Here is an 11,892-nt window from a genome sequence, read left to right on the forward strand (position 1 = left end):
ATGGACTGGGTCAAAATTGGGAAAGGAGTACATCAAGGCTGTATATTGTCATCCTGCTTATTTAACATCTATGGAGAGTACATTATGCAAAATGTCAGGTTGGATGAACCACAAGCTGAAATCAAGATTGCTGGAGGAAATATCAACAACCTCAAATATGCAGATGATACCACTCTAATGGCAGAAAGAGAACAGGAACTAAGGAGCTTCTTGATGAGGGTGAAAAAGGAGAGTGAAAAAGTTAGTTTAAAACTCAGCATTTAAAAAACAAAGATCATGGCATCCTGTCCCATCACTTCATAGCAAATAGCTCTGAAAAAAAGGCAGAAATAGCGATAGATTTTAATTTGGGGGCTCCAAAATCACTGTGGATGATGACTGCAGCCACAAAATTAAAAGACACTTCTTCCTTGGAAGAAAAGCTATGACAAATCTAGACAGCACATTAAAAAGGAAAGATATCACTTTGCTGACAAAGGTCAATATAGTCAAAGCTATGGTTTTTCTGCTAATCATGTATGGATGAGACAGTTGGGACATAAAGACGGTTGAGCGACAAAGAATTGACACTTACAAATTTGGTGCTAGATAAGACTATTGAGAGTCCCTTGGACAGCAAGGAGATCAAATCTGTCAAGGAAATCACCCCTGAATATTCATTGGAAGGACTGATACTGAAGCTGAAGCTGAAACTCCACCCGATGTAAAGAGCTGACTCATTGGAAAAGACTCTAATCCTGGAAAAGATTGAGGGCAAGAGAGAAGGTGGTGGCAGAGGATGAGATGGTTAGATAGCATTTCTGACTCAATGGACATGAGTTTGAGCAAACTTGGAGATAATGAAGGACAGGGAAGTGTGGTGTGCTGCAGTCCATGGGATCACAAAGAGTGAGACATGACTTAATGACTGAAAAACAACAAAATATACTGGTAAAATAAATGACACTTTTTTAAAAATAGAGAGATATGCAAACTATGACAGGAAACTACAGATAAGCAGCAAGTATATTGATGTTACTATAAGGAGAAGTAGTATTCTAGGTAAAACTGTTAAATTTTAAGAGAAGGGTATCTTGTCTTGATAGAGGTGTAGTCCATCGTGAAGAAGGAATAGTCTAGCCTTGAAATTTCAAACGTCAAAAAACTTTAGGGAAAAAAAAGAGAAAAAAATTAGAAACATGTAAAACATTAATGCTTAGATTTAAGTATTATTAAAATTATAATGATACAGACATGATGACTTGACAAAGATCTACTTTCATCAATGCTAGATAAGGAAGACAGAAATTATGATAAAGTCAGATAAATTTAATGATTTGAAAGATGAGCTGATATTAATAGCTATATAACACAAACTCTATACATGTTCATAAAACAAAAAAAAAATCCAATTGTAATATAAAAATCATTATATTTGAAAGAGTAGAATTTACTTAGTCCACACACTTTGATCATATTGAAATAATGCTAGAACTTCATAGCAGAGGAGTGACATTTACAAGTTAAATGTTTGGAATGGAAAAAAACAAAAGTAACTCTTTGGAGTGATAGTGATAACTGAAGATGTACATGTACAAATTCATGGAAAATTTTTTAAACTCAAATGAAAACAATATTTTTCATGACAACTAATATTAAACTATATAATCTAAGCATTCAATTCAAGAAGTTGGAAAAAAATCAATATTTGATATGATACTTTTATAATTTGGTAAAGTAACAAAAAGTTGGCCTAAAGCTCAACATTCAGAAAACTAAGATCATGGCATCTGGTCCCATCACTTCATGGGAAATAGATGGCTAAACAGTAGAAACAGCATCAGACTTTATTTTTGGGGGGCTCCAAAATCACTGCAGATAGTGATTGCAGCCATGAAATTAAAAGACACTTCCTCCTTGAAAGGAAAGTTATGGCCAACCTAGATAGCATATTAAAAAGCAGAGATATTACTTTGCCAACAAATGTCCTTCTAGTCAAGGCTATGGTTTTTCCAGTAGTCATGTATGGATATGAGAGTTGGACTGTGAAGAAAGCTGAGCACAGAAGAATTGATGCTTTTGAACTGTGGTGTTGGAGAAGACTCTTGAGAGTCCCTTGGACTGCAAGGAGGTCCAACCAGTCCATCCTAAAGGAGATCAGTCCTGGGTGTTCATTGGAAGGACTGATGCTAAAGCTGAAACTCCAATACTTTGGCCACCTCAGGCAAAGAGTTGACTCATTGGAAAAGACTCTGATGCTGGGAGGGATTGGGGGCAGAAGGAGAAGGGGACGACAGAGGATGAGATGGCTGGATGGCATCACTGACTCGATGGACATGAGTCTGAGTGAACTCTGGGAGTTGGTGATGGACAGGGAGGCCTGGCGTGCTGCGGTTCATGGGGTGGAAAGAGTCAGACATAACTGAGGGACTGAACTGAACTGAACTGAACAAATGACATATATTTTTAAATAGCATAACTTTAGCCTTCATAGATCATCAAAGGAATTGCCTATTTCAACAGCATCTTTTATAATACTAAAAAGAAAATATGACTCAGTTCTGCTGCAAGGAAATATTTATCTTTTACAAGGATTCATAGGTTTATGATTTTTAAGTCAAACAAATTATTCTTTTAATTTGGGGCTCACTTGAAAATTTCTTTAGTAAACTCCCCCATTATCTTCAAGTTTGTCATCTATTTTAAAATTTTAAAACCACCCCCAAGTGGAGATACTGACATAACTGTGCTACAGCTGGTAAATAATTAACAGCACTTCACTGTGGCAGGAGTGGTGGTGATAACTTACAGCATTCACTGCTTTCTATAGTATAAAAAGTATCACCACGTCCAATTTCAAGCTATTGCCTTAGTGTCATTAAATGTGGAATTGGAAAAAGATGTATGGAATCAGTTCTCATCATTTAGTACAAGCTCTCTCCAAGCACACCACTATATATGTGTCATCAATGAGTCTGTGCTGTGCTAAGTTGCTTCAGTCATGTCCAACTCTTTGTAACCCTTTGGACTATAGTCCATCAGGCTCCTCTGTCCATGGGATTCTCTAGGCAAGGATACTGGAGTGGGTTGCCATGCCTTTCTCCAGGGGATCTTCCCTACCCAGGAATCAAACCTGCATCTTCTGTGGCTCCTACGTTGCAGACGGATTCTAAAGAATGGCTGAATCACTGATGAAGAAGTCTATGAATACCTAATTATGGAGGTATGGATGAATGGACAAATGGTTGATTGGATGGACAGAAAATAGAGCAGATAAAGTTATTATTTGATAGGGATCTCAAATTAATTAGTATATTTTTGTTATTTACTTAATCCACCAGCTCTTTTAATAAAAAATGATAGGAAGGAAAAATGAGATGAGCTATCTGTCTTTCACTGCCATTTCTGAGCTAATATGAGGGCTTATTGGAAAACTTGAAACAACCAATAGAGACCATGAAAATATTAGTATCAGAAATACATAGAATAAAAATTTTGTTAAGACCAGCTATGAATTTAAAATGGATTTGGAAATTTCTCTTACAAGGACCCACTTGTACTCTTCTCTTTTGTTCATCAGCCTTGATCCACTTCACCCCCAAGTTTCTTAATTGGAATTTTTGTGCATGTGTGAAATGAACTATTAAATTAGATGATTGTAGTTGACAAACCACCCAAAGTTCTAAAATGTTATGGTTCTAAGACTGAGGTAAAGCTAGTTCTCTCATTGTCTATTTTCATTCATTAAAGGCAGAAAATAATTTTATTCATGATACGATTTTTTAAGGACACACCCTCAAATTTTAAATTTTAGTTAAGTACTGCATGTTTTGCATTTTGTCCTCATTACATTGAGAGGAAAACTGAGGGCTCAGGAGGGATATTTTGCCTAGTGAATGAATATATTCCTCGACCCCAAATCATGAGGTGTCTAGTGCAGTATACATGCTTCATAGATGTTCTTGAACAGATCTTATTAGTAAAGAAAATTAGCCTATGTCTGCTGCTGCTGCTGCTGCTGCTAAGTCACTTCAGTCATGTCCAACTCTGTGTGACCCTATAGACGGCAGCCCACCAGGCTCCCCCGTCCCTGGGATTCTCCAGGCAAGAACACTGGAGTGGGTTACCATTTCCTTCTCCAATGCATGAAAATGAAAGGTGAAAGGGAAGTTGCTCAGTTGTGTCTGACTCCTAGTGACCCCATGGACTGCAGCCTACCAGGCTCCTCCATCCATGCGATTTTCCAGGTAAGAGTACTGGAGTTGGGTGCCATTGCCTTCTCCAAGTCTATGTCTAGATGTATTAAAATTGAGTTCAGATATATATAGGAATATATGCAAATCTTATCACTACTCATACATTATAGGCTACAATTTTTATTTCATTTATCAAATCCTAGTCCCAGGTTGAAATTTTAATACAGTAAAATATATTAAGAAGTTCATACTGCTAAAATCTTTAGGATCAACAAGATAACAAAAGTACACTTTGTAATATTACTCTTGATAAATAAGAGGACTAATCATTTCATCTAATTCCTATGACCTACATTTGCTCCTCTTCAATTTTTTTCTTACAGACTTTCTTTCATCACTCTTAAGATGACATCACCAAAATATGATACCTACAATTCAAAAGATAAGTCGCAAAGTAGCAAAGTTCACTACATCTTATTTTCAATTACATCTAGGTAATAAATAAATAGTCAATACCTTCCTGCTTTATAGGCCACATGCCTGTCTCCCAGTCATGGAGGATTCAGAGTAGCTGCACTGGATATGTAAATTCTTTTGCAAATAAATGAAGGAGGTAGTAATACAGCTGTTCTGTTATCAAATCCACAGGTACATATATCATGGCAAATTCTTGTGGTGTCCAGTGCTACAACTCTTAACCCAAACCAGTGTCATCAGTTGTGGTTGACAGTTCCACTCCCCTTCCACCCTTAGAAAGTTATCTGTACCTGTCTGCTTTGCTACCTTGAAACTTTCTCCAAAACCATGGTAGGCTGTTCAACCTTTTTAGCCTGGACACACAGGAAGTCAAAACCATGGGAAAAACCCTCCATCACTGGCCTTTGACTTCAATAGATTAACATTTCATCTCCCTTCCCTTTGGAAAGACAATTTTGTGGTGTTTCACATGATTCCTCAGGGAGTCCCCACCTGGATCTATCTTCAGTTGCCCACAATGATAGCCTGCTCATCAATGCATCCTTTTACTCTCCTTACGTCCTCCCTTCTCCTTTCACTGACCATTTCTCAAACTACTTACACTCAAGGTCTCCCATTAGGTTCTACCTTCAGGAGAACTCAAAGATACATCCTGGATATATTATGTCTTTTCTAATGTTTTATTGTTATAATTTTCAAAGAAACACAGAATTACATGGAAGTATTAAGTAAATAGGGACTTTCTAGGTGGTTCTAGTGGTAAAGAACCTGCCTGCCAATGTAGGAGACATAAAGACGCGAATTTGATCCCTGGGTCGGGAAGATCCCGTGGAGTAGGGCATGGCAACCCAGTCCAGTATTCTTGCCTGGAGAATTCCACAGACAGAGGAGCCTGTTGGGCTACAGTTCATAGGGTCACAATAGGTCAGACATAACTGAAGCGACTTAGCGTGCACACAGTTCAGTTCAGTTCAGTGGCTCAGTTGTGTCTGACCCTTTTGCAACCCCATGGACTGCAGCATGCCAGGCCTCCCTGTCCATCACCAACTCCCAGAGTTTACTCAAACTCATGTCCACCGAGTTGCTGATGCCATCCAACCATCTCATCCTCTGTCATCCCCTTCTTCTCTTGCCTTCAATCTTTCCCAGCATCAGGGTCTTTTCAAATGAGACAGCTCTTTACATCATGTAGCCAAATTATTGGAATTTCAGCTTTAGCATCAGTTCTTCCAATGAATATTCAGGACTGATTTCCTTTAGGATGGACTTTTTCAGTATGAAAAAGCATGCCCACATGCACACATTAAATAAATGACTATGTAGTCATCACCAAGACTCAACAAGTATCAAGATTTTGCATTGGTTGTTTCATCGATCCATTTTCTGATCATATTCTTAATAAGATTTTATCAAAAAGATAAATGTATCAGAGTACCTCAAACCCAATCTTGTTACTATTACAAAAAGGAGCTGATTCTTATCAATTAGATAGAATCTAATTACCAAATGAATATGATATCTTTTCACAAGCATTTAATGACTGTTAACAGCTTTTACATTAAAATCTGTTAGGCAGAAGCAAATAATCTGGTAAATAGATCATTTCACAAAAGCCCCAAATTCTTGAAGTAATAGCTATAATTCAGTGAATGTTTATGAACCCTTACTGATCTAGACACTGTGCTAGATACTAGAGATACAGCCAAATATGACCTGGGTGCTACTCCGTGAAGCTTATAAGACTTGACCATATAAACAATAATCAATTCAGTAAATTAATTAACAAGATTATTGTAAAGTCTAATTAGTGCTGATAAAGAGAAGGTCTGTAGAGGGTCATTGAGGAAAAGGGAGAGGTAAGGAGCCACTGAGGGAATTAAGTTTGGTCTGAGGTGTGAAGGATGAGAGTGAGGCAGCTGTGGATAAAGGAGGCCGATTTGGTCTTAGCATTGTGGACTCATATATAAGATGAGGTTGGAGAGTTAGGCAGGGCTCAGAACAGGTAGAGCCTTGTAGACAAAGACAATGAATTAGGATGATCTTAGAGCAATGTGAAACTTTTAGAAGACTTAAAATAGCAAAGCTATGTGATAAGGTTTCCATTTTTAAAAGATTGCCTTGCAGAATAAATTACGGTTTTATCATTGACTCATAGCTAGACTTTGAGGAGCATGAGTAGTTCCTTAGGTTTCCCCTTTGCAAAACGTGGCTTTGAAAATCCACTACCACTATCTGAACCCACGCCTCCATTTCCTTTTTCCTAGATCATTTTCAGAACCTCTTATCTGAATCCTTTTGTCCTGCCTATTTCCTTGCCAATCTGGAAGCTTCTAATTTCCTTAACATGGCATCACTTTACTAAAGACAGTGATGATTCTCCATTATATAAATGATGTACAAATTCCCTAACATCTTTCTTTTATATGGCTTCCGAGGTTTGTCTCCAACTCTTCCCTTTGATGTTTCTTTCCTATATGATACCCAAGTTGGATCCTTTACTAATACTTAAATTGTATACTTGCTATATATTTATATCTATCTTTGAGTACACACACACACACACATCTAAAGAGAGAGAGAGTGAGAGTAGAAACCATATTGTGAATAATTAAAACAAAATAGTTTAAAGTACTCTTGCCTGGAAAATCCCATGGATGGAGGAGCCTGGTGGGCTACAGTCCATGGGGTCACAAAGAGTCGGACACGACTGAGCGACTTCACTTTCACTTTTCACTTTCATGCACTGGAGAAGGAAATGGCAACCCACTCCAGTGTTCTTGCCTGGAGAATCCCAGGGACGGAGGAGCCTGGTGGGCTGCCATCTATGGGGTCACGCAGACTTGGACATGACTGAAGCGACTTAGCAGCAGCAGCATCAGTTTAAAATGAGAACAAACTAGGAAGTAAAAAGTAGCCTGAATATCAATATAAAATTTTATTAATATAGTGTGGAGTTACCTTTTCCTCTTCCTTATCAACTCCCATATTCCAAGCATCAGCATATCTTGATGGCTTGAATATAAATATATAGTACAAATATGATCATTTCCACCACTACCACTTTGGTCCATGTCTTCATCATCTGCCTGGGCTATTATAATAGCATCTTAAAAAAATATTTTTTATTGGAGAATAATTTATTTGCAATATTTTGTTTGCCTCTGCTATACATCAACATGGATCTGCCATAGGTACACATATGTCCCTTCCCTCCTGAAACCCCCTCCCATCTCCTACCCCATCCCACCCTTCTAGGTTGTCACAGAGTACTGGGGTGAACTCCCTGTGTCACACAGAAAATCCCTACTTGCTATCTGTTTTACATAGGGAAATATATATGTTTCCATGCTATTCTGGTTTCTCTTTTTCCAAACTTGTAAATTTGCATTATATTCTCAGTAAGGTAGAATAATACTCATATAACTAAAATTACATAGAGTTATTCCTGAAATTGAAACAGATCATGTTCAGAATTAAATATTCAATATGGTCTAAAATGTCCTAGATGACCTGTTCTTTCATTATTTTTCTGACCTCATTCCTAACCATTATCTCCCTTTCTTTCTTCAATTCTGACACATGGGTTTCCTCATTATTTTTGGAATGTACCAAGAATGCTCCTATCCTCCCATCTTTGTTTGTTGTTGTTGTTTAAATGGAATATAATTCTTTTACAATGGTGTGTTAATTCTGTTGTACAGTGAAGTGAATCAGATATATATATATAGCTATGTATATAAATATATATACACATGCATATATCCTACCCCATCTTTGTTTGTTGTTATTGTTTTAATGGAATATAATTGATTTACAATGCTGTGTTAGTTTCTGCTGTACAGAAAAGTGATATAGGTAATATATTCTCTCCTTCTTAAGCCTCCCTCCCAGGCCCCCCATCTCACCCTTCCAGGTCATCACAGAGCACCTAGCTGAGCTCCCTGGACTATACAATAGCTTCCCACTAGCTATTTATTTTACACATGATAGTGTCTATATTTCAATGCTACTCTCTCAGTTCATCCCACCCTCCCCTTCCCCAACTCAGGTCAAGTTTGTTCTCTACCTCTGCATTTCTATTCTTGTCCTGGAAATAGGTCCATTCTTCTTTGTAAATATTATTCCCTTTGCTTGATATATTCTTCTCTCATTATAATCCAAATCTGTTTATGTCAGTTTACAAGAAAATCCTTTCTGGACTCCACTGTCTAAAACAGCCCACTCAACCACTCCCTATTCCCTTATCCAGCTTTATTTTCTTTAAATGACATATTAGCTGACATATAATATGTCAATAGCTTTATTACCTGTTTCTCCTTTTCTCAGTAAGAATGTAAGCTACATAATTAATGTACTTTGATCTCTTTGGTTCCCCTTTATATCCCTAGAAACTGGTATATTAACTAAAGAAGACACTTGATGCACATTTGATGCATGAATGACATAATAAGGAAGTGAGTGATATATTCACATAATGGAAAACTAGACAGAAACTAACACTGATGAACTAAGTAAATATCAGTACCAGGAATATTTCAAGCTAAAATATTGACCTCAAAAAAAAATTGAAGAATGTTTTGTTGAAGATATTTAAAGTAATCTTTTCTGAAGAATGTTAATGACTTCCTCTAACCAAACATCCTAAGTTAAAAATAATCAAAGTATGATTATTCTTATTTTCAAGCTAGTAGTATAGAGTATTATCACTTACACTAAGTCACAGAGCTATGAATAGTGGAATGAGGTAGGGAAGGACAATGGCAAATTGCCTCCTTTTTTTCCCCTTCAACACCCTTGAAAATACAAAAAATAACTTCAGTGAGAATGGAACTCAAATGTCAGATTTCTGACAGCACCTTGGAGAAAGCAGGACCACCACTATGCCCTCTTTTTTTCTTTCTCACCATCACCATAAATATGATAAGTATGAAAGTTACTCAGAAAATGTGAGTGCAGAAAGTGAAGTTTTTCTTTGTTTTCCTCATATGTCACAGTACACGGCATCTGCCTGGATGGTGAAAAGTTCACCCAGTTCACCCTGGCGTCTACCCTCCCCTCACAGCCATGGTCTGTGATGGACTAAGGGATGTACACAGAACCCCAAACTCACTCAGGCCCCTCAAGACATCCTTTGGTCACATGATCAGTACTGAATGGCTTACTGTCCAGGCTTGTAGATTATTTTCAGTCTCCAATTAAAGGCCACACTTGAGCAGGACAAAGCTCTGTATTCTGGAGAGCCCTGGAAGGTTTCAAATCAGCTACAGCCATTCTTCTGCCATTTTCCATGGGTTTGCATCACTCATTAAATCCCCAAACTTTGGTGGTCATTGTTGTTTTGAAGTATCTTTCCTTCTTATCTCACCAGCTTATCTTAACCTCTCATATCATGCTGTCAGTGATGTTGGGCTAATGGGGAAAAAGACGGCTTCAGATGGGAAGATTTTGGGGGGTAAAGTTAGATGGAAGAGAGACCTTGAGTACAGTGGTTCCTAGAGCTCACACTAACCACACAAATGCCAAGCTACAACTATGGTGTAAACTGGGAAGGGGCAGCTCATGTTGCCGTGGGGATGTTCAGTAAGAATTCCTAAGACTGCCGGTCAACAGAAGAGACCTGAAGTATAAGTAAGCATTAAGAAGGTCCAAGATGAAGGCAACAACCATCCAGGTGGAGGAAAATGCCTGTGCAATGGAACAAAATAGGAAGAGACATGGCACACATGAGCTCCTATCACATAGTAAGTATGTGCTATGTCCCTCCTGCTTGTTCCATTGCACAGACATTTTCCCTTAGGCAGTAAAGATATGCAGGAGATATGCAGGAGGCCTGGGTTCAATCCCTGGGTCGGGAAGATCCCCTCAAGAAGGGAATGGCGGTCCACTCCAGTATTCTTGCCTGGGGTCGCAAAGAGTCAGACAGGACTGAGCAACTAACACTTTGAACAGTTATAATACTGTTTATTGTTTTACAATAATTGCATTACTATTACTATTAAAATACATGATGTTTGCCCAAATAGGGTATTTTCCTCAGCTCAGAGCACAGATAGAAAAGTTAAGCATAAAAAGGACTTAAAACATGAGAAAGGACATCCAATCCAGGAGGCAAATAGAAAGAAGACCAAAGCCACAGATGTGAGCCTGTAGTTCTCATCTGGTACTGAGGTAGGCAAAGGGCAGCATTCACCAACAGTCAGATCAAGGACAGAAAAATGTGTTGTCCCCAGGAAGGCTGAGTTTGTGAAGGCACATGGCAGAAACAGCAGCCCACACAGCAAGCTGCATTTTCACACACTTAGGATACAACCACCCGCCTTAGACCTTCCTAAATTCCGTGGAAAGAAACAGCCATGTTTCTTCAATTCCTTAAAAAGGGGAATTTAAATCAAATACTATCTTATTTTTCCTATTAAAAATTGTAGAAGTTTTAACTAACCACTCTCCCCTCATAACAGACCAAGCTGAAATGTTCTAATTTTGTCTCATAAATGCTGTCAAGTGATATGTGGGGTTTTTTTTGTTGTTGTTTTTTTCTGTTGTTTTTCCCCAACCACTTCTATTTTCCCACATGGGAAAAGAGAAAAGTTAAAATCACCAATAAAATAGGGCCTCTATCTGTTCAATAGAAAACAGCTTTCATTTGTAGCATAATCTGGCTATTGCAACTTTTGTCTCCAAATAGAAATTTGGTTGTATTCAGGCACCCATTTCCTCTTCTGCTTGAAACTTACAGGAGAATAGGGCAGGATTTTCCATTTCCTTCTCCCTCACTTCCGTCCACTGCTTTCCCACATAGCATCAACAGACGGAGAGAGTTTTTAATGTTAGAGAGAGACCCTTTCACTGGTAACTTGACTCCTGCTTTCAGACTGCTGCCGCTGCTGCTGCTAAGTCGCTTCAGTCGTGTCCGACTCTGTGCGACCCCATAGACAGCAGCCCACCAGGCTCCCCCGTCCCTGGGATTCTCCAAGCAAGAACACTGGAGTGGGTTGCCATTTCCTTCTCCAATGCATGAAAGTGAAAAGTGAAAGGGAAGTTGCTCAGTTGTGTCCGAGTCTTAGCGATCCCATGGACTGCAGCCTACCCGGCTCCTCCGCCTATAGCATTTTCCAGGCAAGAATACTGGAGTGGGGTGCCATTGCCTTCTCTGGCTTTCAGACTAGATCCCTTTAAATATGTGCCTAATATAAAAGAAGAATGCACATTTTGAAACTTCTCAATTGATGTAAGTAACAAC

Source organism: Bos indicus, chromosome 13, assembly GCF_029378745.1.
Source record: "Bos indicus isolate NIAB-ARS_2022 breed Sahiwal x Tharparkar chromosome 13, NIAB-ARS_B.indTharparkar_mat_pri_1.0, whole genome shotgun sequence".
NCBI classification, from domain to species: Eukaryota; Metazoa; Chordata; class Mammalia; order Artiodactyla; family Bovidae; genus Bos; species Bos indicus.